Here is a 14,012-nt window from a genome sequence, read left to right as displayed (position 1 = left end):
GCTCCTGTGCTGGGAGACGCCGGGCAGAAGATAGCGGGTGGCGGGCGAGAGCAGAGGACTTCTCAGAGTGTGCGTACAACTTGCGACTCGTCCACAAATACTGTAACTATTCTGTGAAAATATTTAAAAAGCCAATACAAACATTTAATCAACCAGAGAGAGAGAGAGTAAATTAAGTGAACTCAAAGTGAACTTAACGGCTCCGCTCGGCCAACACATAACCCACATCACTTAACTAAAAGGCTATTGTGTTGTCTCACGACTTCTATCAACTGAAGAAAGCAGGCAACGGTACACCGGACCTGACGTGAGATAACAGTTCGCACCTTAATCAAAAACACACAAAAAAACCCAGCTAACAAAAAGGCTAACAGTCACACATCACGTCAGCCACTATAGATAAAATTAGCCTGTGCCACTAACGGGCTGGGGCCGTCCTTAAGGCTCCTCAAAAAAGCCTACAAGCAGCACAGAAAAAGTATTCCTATACCTAGTTAGGTCAAGAAGGTATTTTTCAGTGAAAAGTATTTATGAATGTATTCATGAATACGTTCAAGAAGTATTCGTATTTGTATTCGGATTAAAACCATATCACTGTATTCAAATTCGTATTCATATTCGTTGAAATTTGAAGTATTTAAATTCGTATTCGAACACACAACTCTTGTATTCACTCAGGGCTAAACCTAAGAATTTTTTAGTGGGTGGGCACTGGACATTTTTTTTATTACTGAGTTAGTCATCGCATATTAAAGATCATACGTGTATATAATGTACACTTATTTCAGCTTTATGTATAATTTATAAATAAGTGTACATACATGATGAAAATATTATTCAATAAAACTTTTTGTTATTTTTTACTTAATTCACGGGACATTAATAAGCTTAATTTTTCTAACGTGACATTTTATAATTAAGTGTTGACTTGATTATTACACCTTAATTAGTAATGGACAGCTCACCATGAAAAGTGTGTGTGTGTGTGTGTGGGGGGGGGATACTCTATCCCCCTCAGTCTGAAAAGTGGCTGGCTTAATAGATCGGCTGATGGCCAAAAAAAGAAAAAAAAAGAAAAGTGAGGGGGACATGTCCCCCCGTCCCCCCCACAATCGCCACCCATGAATTATCAGGGTTATCACACAAGTGACAAGGCTTGTAATAACTTGTAGAAGACTGTAGGCTATATAGCGAGCTGCTGACTGAAGAAAATCAAGGACACTAGCGAGTCACTCGTCTTTACTTGTCCAACTGTAAACACCGTCTGAGAAGTCAGAATCTGGACATAGCATAAAATGATCACATTCCTTGTGAAACATGCACACATTATAATCTCTCTCTCTCTCTCTCTCTCTCTCTCTCTCTCTCTCTCTCTCTCTCTCTTTCCTGCGTTAACAAGAAAGGCTGAAATTTGTTGGGGTTTTCCTATTGATTTCATTGCATTCTTTCGTAGGTGGAAGAAAATATTACAAGTGATTTGATCATATAATTCCAAAAAGGACAATCCGTGTATATTATTACATTGCAGGCAGCAAACTGTGACTTCAAACGTTTCGTTCAGCCCTTGCAGGAGGCTGGTGTCAGTAATCCTATGCTTGACCCGGGGTGCCCCGGGGCCCTCGTAGCTACTTCCAACTTATTATATTACACAGCATAAACCAAACTGTTTTTTCTCGACTATTTGTTTTCTTGTATCTTTTTGGGTATATAATATTAAAAACATAGTTAAGCCTTTCTGTCTCAATGCTCTCCGATTATGCATTATTCTTTCAAAGTTTTATCCCTCCCTTCTGTTTAATATCTCATGCTATCTCTCAACGTCTTTCCCTCATTTATCCTCTGTTACAGGTGTTCTTATAGTAGTGCCTCAATAACCCCAGGGTTTATCGAAACCGGTTCTTGGGGGTATCCAAAAAGGAATCCTGGAAAATATTAAATTAATAATTTCGTGCAATGAATGGTGAGTATAATTAACTCCATAGAATTCAGCTGTTTGTTCATAGCCGTCATGTTTTCTCTTTTTTTTTCAGGAAATTAAAAGTTAAAAGTTGGGAGTAACTAGGCTAATGTTGGAGAGAGGGCATCAGGTTGAGTTGGAGTTGAACTTTGGGGTATCGGGGCTGAAGAACTTTAAGAAACACTGCTCTATTACATTCTAACTTTTTTCCTCTATTTTATTTATTTTGCTTCTGAAAAATACTGAACTCTTTTTCTACCGTCAGCCATCCACTTAGGTCTCTATCAGTCCTACTCTACCTTGGCGTTCCTCCTCCTCCAAACATTCCTCCAAATACTGCACAATGATGGGGGCTCCAAATCCTTGCTTGGGGCTTTCACACTCGCCTCCAAAGTACGCAGGAGTATTCCGGGCCTTGAGTCGTCCTCTCTTGTCTGTCGGGACGTCGCACATGCTCCTGAAGAGCTGTAACAGCACCTTCACTGGGTCGTTTTCGCTTTCTCTTTTTAAAGCTTCATTGTGCTTTTCCTCTTTACTCTGATCGCCTCCATCCTCTCGTTGTTTATTATCTAACTGTCTCAATTCCTCGTCCAGCCACCTTAACAAGGCGTTTTTTAAACAAAACCCGCTGGGCAGAGAGATCCCCCATGCCCTCATTACAAACCAGGTACAGAAGGTCTTTCTGTGTTTTGGCATCCAGGGCTCGGCCTTCAGAAAGGACAGAAGTAGCTTTCCCATTAGTTGCACAAGGTGTCCCAGAGCAACCAGGTGATCCATACCTCCCATGTTCCTGAGCACGGACGCCTCGGTCTGGGCAAAGCTGCAGCGCCAGGAGCCATTGTCCGTGTTGCTGAGGTACATGTGGGTGGCACCTTGGGGAGTGAGACGCGGTTGTTTTACCTCATCCAGCCACGGCACCTTCACCACCGGCACTAGATCTACGCCAACCAGTAACAAGGGATACTTCTTGGGTCTATGATGTGAATTTTTCGCTCCCTCGACATTTTCCTCTCCCTCCTCAAGGTCTTCGTTTTCCTCTTTTTTGTCCGTCTCTTCCTGGCTCAGCTCTCCCTGCCAGGCCAAAGCAAGAGCCACACCGACTTGTGTTCTTGTAAGGCCGGGTGGCACCAGGCTCAGCCTCGCATCGTAAAGTACGTGACTGACAAGAGAACTTTTAACTGCTTCGAAGAGCCCTTCAATCAGGCAGTTATTTTCAATGCAAATATCTTTGCTCTCTACAGAGACTTTTATCAGCTCTTCTTGCTTCGTTTCAGAAAACATCTCCTTTTTGTGTCCTTTCTCCAGTTTTACGTTCACTCTTTCAGGCGAAAGAACGAGATTCACATCAAATTCATCGGGAGCAAAGAGTTTGGAATTGTCTTGGGCACTTCCCACTATCCTGAGATCACCTTTATAGTTGGCATTGGCGGTTCCCATTCTTTCTATTATGGCATGCAGTTCCTTCATTACACTTTCCTGCACGTTTTTAGCCTCTCCTTCCGAAAAATCTACAGCAAATGCTTCAGCCTCCTGTTGCAGTCTTCTCGGAGGTATAGCTTGGAGGAGCTTTTTGAGCACACTTTCTTGGTCGTGGTGGTCGAAAGGTGTCAGGGTTCTCTGGCCTTCACTTCCGAATTTGCTGTAGCATTTAAGGTATGTATTGAAGTTACGTCTCACTTGAGAAGCATTTGTTCCTGCGCGGCAAGGGGGGTCCCGCGACCCATGCACTTCAAGGAGGCGGTGGGTGCTCTTGTAAACATTGCGGCCAACAGGCAGGGCGTCTGGCCGTACCTGTCGCTACGCAGTGGATCTGCCCCCGCGTCCAGCATCACGGCCACGCATATGTCCTTGCCGTGAGAGGCTGCCTGGTGGAGGGCGGTGGTGCCGCACACGTCGTCAATCACGTCATCTACAGGCACGTTGCCAACATGAAGCAGCATATAAGTAAGCTGCATAAAGCCTTTACGGGAGGCAAGCAGGAGGGCTGTGCGGCCCATAGCTGGGTAAAGCCTAGAGTGTGCTCAGCCATTCGTATATTGTCCGAAGAGAAACCTTTGAAGCGCAATCACTTGACGCACTGTCTCCTTTCCGCTCACTGCCTTCTCGCGGATCTCCAACGACTCCAGCTGTGCCAACTCCCTCTCGAACAGCCCCTGTAGTACAAAGTGAAGAGTGAGTCCAGATGAGTGTATGTGTGTAATAATAATAATAATAATAATAATAATAATAATAATAATAATAATAATATACGGTCTATTCAAGTACGGCAGCCGTCAGGCTGAAAATTTACACTTTAGAAGTACATTTAAGTAAATTTCGCTAATGAAAACAAGTACAACAAGAGAAGGGGGATGGAAAACGGGGGCAGACTTGTCTCTGGGAAAGGTAGGGGTGATGGGAGGGGTTGGGTGGGATGGAGTGCAGTGTGGTGGTGAAGGGGCGGATTCTTCCAGATGGCGGTGAGGTCAAGTGCGATGTTAATCCTCAGGTAGGGTGCTGGGTTCAGGTGACAGGTCCCAGAGGGATCCAGGTATGCAGTATCTGGGAGGTCACTCAGGGATACCCAGGCTTGTAAGTAGGTGCTAAGCCTGGGCTGGCGAGACACAGGTGGTGGTTGCTGGCCGGTTGGTTGTCATATCTGTTTCTCGGAATAAGTGCACAGCGTTGATGAAGGTGCTGTGCATCTTGCTCCAAACCTGAGTGATGAGGCTGCCTCACTGCCTGCCACCTGAACTGACCTTCCTCTGCTGCTGGATGATTTCGTCCTCCGGAGCTTGAGCGTGTCCTCGGTGTTGTGTTAGCGACACAGCTCTCACTACCTTTCCAGCACCAACACACTGCACTCACTGTATGTCTGTATAATGTCACAACATTTCACGAGTGTTCTTTGTGATAATGAGTACCTTGAAAACAATGGGAAGGGGCGGGGGGAATGGGGAGCGAAGGAGAAGAAAAAGAAAAAAGAAAAAGAAAAAAGAAAAAGGGTCAACAAACTGACCCCGTGGCTGCTATGGGGAGTGTGTGTGTGTGTGTGTGTGCGTGTGTGTGTGTGTGTGTGTTACAGCAGGCAGCTCAAGGGCAAAAAACAAGAAAAAATAACTAAGTCCACTTAGCGCTGCTTCAGGAAAAAAAAAAAAAAAAAAAAAAAAGAGTGGCCATAACAGAGACCAATTTTGGATGGAAAGGTGTCTTGATACTTTCCTCTTGAAAGAGTTCAATCAGAAGGAAATATATACGGAGAAAGGCTGTTTCAGAGTTTGCCAGAAGAAGAGATGGAAAAATGAAGATGCTGGTTAACTTGCATAAGGAATTTGAATAGAATAAGGATGATGAGTAGAAAGTTCTGGGCAGGGGTCCGCGAAAGGGATGTATGCAGTTAGCAAGTTCAGAAGAGCAGTCAGCATAAAAATATCAATAGAAGACAGAGAGGCAACATTGCGATGGAATTTTTGAATTAAAAGACTGTCAATAACAGAAAGGAAGTTAATGAGACGAAGAGCCTTTGACTACACTCTCTCCAACAAGGTTGTGTGTGTCGATCCCCCCAGACATGAAATGCATACTCAATGCGAGAGTGGACAAGGCAAGATAAATGTGATAGCTGTAATGCCATCAGGATCAAGGAGAGGTAGAAAAGATGAAGAAGTATAATTGCTCAATATGTTTTTAGCTAAAAGACAAAAGTCTCTCGAAGAAATGGAGTTGGCAAGATTGATATTTTTCTATTGCCGGAGGAGTTTTTAGTAAGTCGAAGAATCGATTTGACACTTTCACTTTTCTAAATTAAAGGCCCAGTCACACTGGCTTTGCGATCTACTGACGACCTCCCGCGACCTGCAGGTCGCGGGAGGTCTCACATTGTCGTGCGAGCGATCGTCATGTGTCTCCATCCGCCGTGCGACCGAAAATGTCGCCTGGAGGTTTTGGGTGCTGCACCAAAACCTCCAGCCGACCTCTCAGGTCGCTGCCGGGCTCGTAAAAAGGTTGCCGTTTGGTGGCTGAATGGACTGCGTCTGGACGGCAAGCGGACTGCCACCGGTGGCCGACAGGTGACGGTTAAAAACTGGCGAACGGTGACCGGATGGCGAGCAGACGCCGTCTGGTTGCCGTCAGGTAGTAGGAGGTCGCTGATGTTCACCGTCCACTTTGCATCTGTCATTGGCCGTGATTGACGTCCGGCCTTCCACCTCACGGCGAGTTTTGCGGCGACCGGTGGTAGGTCAAACTAGCCTTGACCTGAAATGAGGTACATTTCTGAGCAGTGATGTACTAGTCCTTGCCTGTCGGTCACCGGTCGGGGTATATGGGGGGCGTCTTGGCCTGACTCCAGGTGTGAGGTCAAGGTGTGAATCTTACCATGGTCGCCGTCCGGCCATCCACTGGACGGACACTGGACGGACACTAAACGACCGCCGATAGCCGTTCGGTCGCACGACTACTTTGCCACCTATGTGGTCGGGAAGCGGTGGGTGTGAAACGCAGCATTTTGGGGTCGCGGGTGGTCGTTAGCAGGTCGGAAAGTCAGTGTGACTATAGCTTAAGTAGCTTTGAAGGTAACTCACAATTTTACCTCTAATTATGCTCTCGCGCGTAGCTTATAGCTACTACTGAAGTTAGGCTAATGGGCCTGTAATTACCCGATACTTTTTTGTTTTGTTATTTAAAAATCGGTGTTTCGTTTTAACCATTTTCCAGTCCGAAGGGGCGATACCTAGTCGCAAGGACATATTGGATACGATTGTGAGAGAGGTGAGTAATTCGATTTTTGATTCTCTTAATAGAATAGGATAGGCATTGCCTGGTCCTGGAAATTTAATTGTTTTAAGGAATTGTAGAATATTAAGGAATTCATCGCTAGTTATCATAAAGTTGGTTAAGGTATGAATGGAATTATCGTCAATATTATTATCGTCGCTGGTGTTGGTGGTAGTGATGGTAAGACTGCCAGAGTTGCACATCGAAGAAAAATAATATTTCAACAAGTTCACAATGCGGTGGTTTTCAGTTACTTATTCACCGTCACTGTCGTTAAGGGTCCAGTCGCATTTCTGATCTCCTTTCTGTTGTTTATGAAATTGAAGAAAGACTTCGAATTGGTTTTACAGTTGGCGGAAATATATATATATATATATATATATATATATATATATATATATATATATATATATATATATATATATATATATATATATATTTATATATCTTCCTCACCAAAACACAGGTTTCTGAGGCTACTGACAGCAACCTCTACTCTGTTCCCTCCTACTATCTCTATCCTAGGTTTCAGTCTAAAGCTGGATGTTGCGCCTACGTGCGCAACGACATCACTTGCTCTCGTGCCCACGACCTTGACTCTTCTGAATTTTCCACCATCTGCCTAAGACTTCATTGTTATTCTATTACTAAATACATCTCTGCTGTTTATCTCTCACCTAACTCTAATAACTGTGTATTTTTTTTTGGACTATTTGAACTCCAAAGTGAAGCACATTTTGACCAACTCTACCTTTGCTGAAATCTCCATCTTGGGAGATTTCAATGTTCACCACCAGCTTTGGCTTTCATCCTCTTTCACTGACCAGCCTGGGAAACAAGCCTACAACCTTTCTCTCCTCAACGATCTAGAGCAGTTGGTTCAGCGTCCTACACGTATTCCCGACCGTCTTGGAGACAGGCCCAACATCCTAGACCTCTTCCTCTCCTCTAACCCTTTCTGCTTACTCTGTCAAACTGTTCTCTCCATTGTGCTCCTCCGATCATAACCTTATTTCTGTATCCTGTCCTATCGCTCCTGTACATCCTCTGGACCCACTGAAGAGGCGATGCTTCTGGCATTTTGCTTCAGCTCGGTGGGACGACCTGAGGATGTACTTTTCCGATTTCCTGTGGAATGATTACTGCTTCCAGGAGAGAGACCCCAGTGTGTGCTCAGCGCATCACAGATGTGATTGTCTCTGGAATGGAGGCATATATTCCACGTACTTTCTCTACTCCTCATGCTAAAAAGTCTTTGTTTAATCATGCTTGTTCTCGTGCTATTAAAGATAGAGAGGCAGCTCACAAAAGGTTCCAGAGCGTTCGAACTCCCGCTAACTTTGATCTTTACATTTCAGCCCGGAATCGTGCTAAATCTATTCTCCGAACTACCAAAACTTCTTTCATTAATAGAAAATGTCAACACCTTGCTTCTTCTAATTCTTCCCGTGACTTCTGGCATCTAGCCAAAAAGATCTCCTCCAATTTCACTTCTTCCTCTTTCCCTCCTCTCCTTAACCCTGACGGCAGCACTGCCGTCTCATCTGTCTCTAAAGCTGAACTCTTCGCTCAAACTTTCTGTAAGAACTCCACCCTGGACGATTCTGGACATATTCCTCCTACTCATCCCCCCTCTGACTCCTTTATGCCTAATATTAAGATTCTTCCAAATGATGTTTTCTATGCCCTCTCTGGCCTCAACTTTCAGAAGGCTTATGGACCTGATGGAGTGCCTCCTATTGTCCTTAAAAACTGTGCTTCTATGCTGACACCTTCGATAGAGTCTGGCACCAGTCTTTGCTTTCTAAACTGCCCTCTTTCGGATTCTATCTCTCTCTCTGTTCCTTTATCTCCAGTTTCCTTTCCGGCCGTTCTATCTCTGCGGTGGTAGACGGTCACTGCTCTTCCCCTAAACCTATCAACAGTAGCGCTCCACAGGGCTCTGTCCTATCACCTACTCTCTTCCTGTTATTCATCAATGATCTTCTTTCCATAACAAACTGTCCTGTCCACTCATACGCCGACGACTCCACTCTGCATTATTCAACTTCTTTCAATAGAAGACCCTCTCAACAGGAAGTATACGACTCCAGACTGGAGGCTGCAGAACGCTTAACCTCAGACCTTGCTATCATTTCCGATTGGGGCAGAAGGAACCTTGTGTCCTTCAATGCCTCAAAAACTCAATTTCTCCACCTATCAACTCGACACAATCTTCCAAACACCTATCCCCTATTCTTCGACAACACTCAGCTGTCAATGTCCTCAACACTAAACATCCTCGGTCTATCCTTAACTCAAAATCTCAACTGGAAACGTTGCTGGAGTCCATAATAGCCAGGAACATTCGGGAGCATTTAGAGAAACATAGCTTAATTCACGACTCGCAGCATGGGTTCACAAAAGGTAGGTCATGCCTCACCAATCTCTTGTCCTTCTACAATAAAGTATTTGAGGCGGTTGACAGAGATGAAAATTATGATGTAATCTATCTTGATTTTAGTAAAGCGTTTGACAAAGTTCCTCACCAACGACTGTTGCTTAAATTACAGGCTCACGGAGTAGAGGGTAAAGTTTTGAACTGGGTCAAGGCGTGGCTTAGCAATAGGAAGCAAAGAGTGCAAATCAATGGTAAAAGATCTGACTGGGGATGTGTTACGAGTGGGGTCCCACAAGGTTCGGTATTAGGTCCACTTTTGTTTATTATTTATATCAATGACTTAGACACAGGAATTAGTAGTGATGTTAGTAAATTTGCAGATGATACCAAGATCGGTAGAGTAATTGAGTCGGATCAGGACGCTAGTATTCTCCAAGGTGAACTCAACAGATTATATGATCATGGATAAATGGCAGATGGAGTTCAATGTAGGGAAGTGCAGTATTCTGAGTGTAGGTAGGAACAACCTCACATAACTATTGCTTAAATGACACTCCATAAGTAGGTCTGGGTGAGAGGGATTTAGGGTCTTAGTGAGCTCTGATCTCCGTCCAAGGGCACAATGCATTCAAGCTAGAAATCGAGCTAATAGGGTACTGATTTATTTCAAGGAGCGTAAGCAACAGAAGCCCTGAAGTCTTCCTCAAACTATATTTAGCATTAGTTAGACCTCATCTTGACTATGCGGTTCAGTTCTGGTCACCCTACTATAGAATGGATATCAAAATGTTAGAATCGGTGCAGAGGAGGATGACTAAGATGATTCAGGGGTTGAGAAACTTGCCATACGAGGAAAGACTCAAACAGTTAAACTTGCATTCTGAAAGGCGAAGGGTGCGTGGAGACATGATCGAGGTTTATAAATGGATGAAGGGCTTTAATAAGGAGACATTCATAAGGTTTTGTTGGTAAGAGAACCGGGTAGGACACGAAGTAACGGGTTTAAACTGGATAAATTCAGATTCAACAGGGACATAGGCAAAATTGGTTTACTAATAGGGTGGTGGATGAGTGAATAGGCTTAGCAGTCATGTGGTGAGTGCCAATACAATTGTCACATTCAAAATAGACTAGATAAATTCATGGACAGCGCTTAGGGTCAAAACTGTACAGGCCTACCGGCCTCTTGCAGACTCCTGCGTTCTTATGTTCTTATGTTCTTATGTTCATTAAAATAAACTTTTTATTCAAGAATAAAGATGTAATACTTCTAGTTTAGTCATACAGTTTTTCTAAACTAGAAGGTGTTCAGCGTCGAGCAACCCCTTCCTTGCGCAACACTCTACGAGGAAAGGATTTATGTTGAATGTTTTAAAAATACTTAATGTGATCGATGACAAGAACGAGGAGTAAATTCAGACTGCATCAGTGGTCCAGTGTAACACGATTGACTCCTTGAAAAGCACCATATCTTATTTATTTCCTCATTTTATGTTCAATATGGTGATGTTTATAAGATATTAATGTTGGAAAACCTTTATTTACTACAAAAAAATATTTTTCACATAGATATGCATTAAAACATAGACTTGCTGGCAAATTACCTTGACCCTCGCTGGCTCCTTAGTGACGTCACTGCATACGCATTCCGTTTGAATTTGCCCCTTGATCAGACCCTGTATACTCTGGACCCTGGTGTAGACCAGACCAGGATGAGAGACATTAATAGATAAATCGCTAAGCACTTGTTTTTTCCACAGTGCATATGCGCTCATGTAAACAGAGACGTCGGCGCGCTACTGGATTGAAGTTGCTGTGAACAATGACAAGGTGTGCTGCTTACGGCTGTATAATAATAACTGCAAGAAGCCAGGAAAGCTTCATTTATATCGTTTTCCGAAGACAGAGTCCTTAGTTAGGCAGTGGATTCATACGTGTAGTCGTAAAGATATGTTAAATCCAGATACTGCCAGACAACACACAGCACTACATTATCAAGAGGAAGCTGATCAAAAGTCACCACAGGCAACAAGATCACTAAAGGCCGATGCTGTATCCTTTTTCTCCCAAAACAAAAAATGATCCAGGTAAGCAATATGATCCACATCGCTCCAGTGCATTTTTTTCTTCTTATTTTACGTTATTTAGAGGGTATTTAAAGTAGATTAAGGAAGGATTGTATTGTCTTAAATAGGTGAAAACAAGAGTAAATAACGAGGAATCAACAAAAATAATAAAAAAATATTAGAATAATAATATTACAATATTGAATGTATAGTATTGTTCTCTTATAAGTAAAACAGATCACACTTGTGCTTAATTTGTTATTGTAATTATCAATGAGAACTAACACCAATGCCAATGATAGTTATTTGAACTAAAACTGTTAGGAATTAGCTTAGTTAACCGGGGATTAGGACAAATTAGCTATTTTCCTTACGGAACTAGTCTCCGATGGTTCGAGCCAACTATGATATCGTCTGAGCTCAAATAAGCCTTGATGGTGCTTAAATACTTCGGTCATCGACTCCCAAACCGAGACAGAATCAAATATATTCTATGCCTAAATAACTAACTAAACTAACAATTTTGCAATGGAATTACAATATTGAAGTGTTTCCTTCCATAAACTAATGAGTAATTGACCCTGCTGAATTATAATTAAAGAGCAAGGATAATTTAACTTGGAAACTGAGACGAAAACCACGCTGTCTGGAGAGAAATTCAAAATATCACCATGACCTATGAATGAAAGTGGTTTTCCCAATAGGGCGTAATTTCATCAACTCTTGAAGTCACCACCTCAGCACTTGCAGCCCTAGTTAACTCGCGTGCGCAGAGTTTATTTATTCTTTCACCGAGTTACTACACCCTGAGACGGATTCTTCAATGACCACTATCTTCTTTGAAACCCCTCCAAAGGTGAAACCTGCCTGCAGTCTTTGACAATCAGATTTACTTATGGGCCTGTAAGGGGATAATCATTTGTTCGGCTGTCAGGAAGGCGCTGGTGAGGTCCCTACACTGCCTGCTGGCCGGTAAGTCTTGTATTCTGGGAATTTGTCAAGAGAGTGTGTGGTCGTCCTGCGAGTAAAACCGTTGGGAGCGTAAATTCACTGAATCCCAACAAAACTTAACCAAAAAAGATACAAGAAAAGCATAATAACGTGAAAAGAAAAGTTAGGTATGGAGGAATGTTAGATGTGAGGCAAAGGATGAGTGCATGAAATTCATAGGCTATAATGCGTCCTCAGGGATGAATGTATAAGAGTGATATGTTAATGAATAAGTACAGTAGAAACCTTTTATAATACCTCTAATGGAAAAATAAGGGACCAGGTAGGAAAATTGAGCTAGTAAGCAGAGTGGCTTAAAACTACCCACATGCTGTCCAGAAGACCATCTATCAACCCGGACTCTAGATTCTAGGATTAAAGATGAGCTCCGGGAGGGTAGCATGAGCCAATGCAAGATGGCGCCACTATAAACACTCGCCTGCGCCAGAACGGGCTGGGCCGACCATCAGGAACCTCAACCGGGAAAAGCCTACCGGCGCAATAGGCTGCGACAAAAAACAAAAAAAAAACATGGGTAATTCTAGGTTATAAAGTATAAATAAGGCATGTACATTAACATATGTGTACATCAAATCTCAATAATCTCTCATAATGTAGAAATAAGAGAAAATAGCAGGAGTTGTGGAACTGGGCTGAGCCATCAATCGGTGTATTTTGTAGTGCTGTGCTAATTTGTTACAATATATCCCAGGCTTTATGAAGGAAAAATACCTGAAAAGATTGTAAGCCTAGAATATGTAGATTAACAGTTACTGTTAACCAGCTTAAAAATTATATATAAAACGTGTCGATCGGTCCACAAATCACCACCTGCCACTGCTTTTTTGCCAAAGATCTATAGAAATTCTGTCTAATACTAATAGTGAGCCACATGTAAAAATTTCTTACCTGTAGCTACAACTATTATCTGTTTCAGAGAACACAGGGACATATGATGGCGTAAATCTTGAATAAACCAAGATTCGAATGAGATTCTTGCTGGCGAGGGCTTCCAGCGCGATGTCACTGCTGTGACGTCATAGAACACGTAGACGTCGTGGCTGAGTTGACGTTTCACTGAACTATCCTTAGTTTGTTTTCATCCTTGGACCAGACCGGTGAACTGGTGCTGAGAGACTTAAAGCAGCATCCCTGTGAAGTGTGTGTGTGTGTGTGAGAGAGGAGAGAGAGAGAGAGAGAGAGAGAGAGAGAGAGAGAGAGAGAGAGAGAGAGAGAGAGAGAGAGAGAGAGAGAGAGAGAGAGAGAGCCTAAATAGATTTACGAAAAAAGAATGGACTGACTTGTTCCAACTGTTTTCTAGTCTCTGGGCATAAGATCCGTGACAGACGTTTTCTTTGTCAGACACGTAAACAGGCACAACAAGGTTTCTGACGAGTATTTCAGCCATTGTCCACTGCTGTGCGTCTAACGCAGCGTGCAGGGGGCTGTCACACTCCGCAGCACTGTAAAAGGCCACGCCCCTCGCCTCTGGAGGAAGGACGCCGTCACGGGACAGTTGGATTTTGAGGCCGCGGATATGAGCAGCTAATGTTCGTAGCTAGGCACCTTTTTTCCATCGCCAGGCGGCTGTCCACGGCGTGTCTCTTGTAATGACTTGAGCAGAAATTTGAGTCTCCTTGATAAGACTGTCGTTTTCCAGGCGAGTATTCTAATCTCCAACCTCGTGCAGTAGGCCTGTAAATAGTCAAATAAGAGTTTGATCTGTTCGTGGGTGTCTCAAAAATCAAAGTTAATGGGCACATGTTCAGAATTCGTCACTACCTTCTAACTGCCTCAGCTTGTGGTTCTGTTTCTAACCCTCTCTAGATATTCGTACTACGGCAGGAATTGACAATTGTTTGTT

At 43.2% G+C, this 14,012-nt stretch overlaps 1 pseudogene; it reads right to left on the bottom strand.

Annotated features, from left to right (window-relative positions):
• Positions 1-1,471: 1,471 nt before the first annotated feature.
• Positions 1,472-3,954, bottom strand: LOC126990241 (uncharacterized; annotated as a pseudogene).
• Positions 3,955-14,012: the final 10,058 nt, after the last annotated feature.

Source organism: Eriocheir sinensis, unplaced genomic scaffold (genome assembly GCF_024679095.1).
Source record: "Eriocheir sinensis breed Jianghai 21 unplaced genomic scaffold, ASM2467909v1 Scaffold1501, whole genome shotgun sequence".
NCBI classification, from domain to species: Eukaryota; Metazoa; Arthropoda; class Malacostraca; order Decapoda; family Varunidae; genus Eriocheir; species Eriocheir sinensis.
The sequence above is the reverse complement of the archived record's forward strand: the minus strand, read 5'-3'. Positions and strand labels throughout refer to the sequence as shown.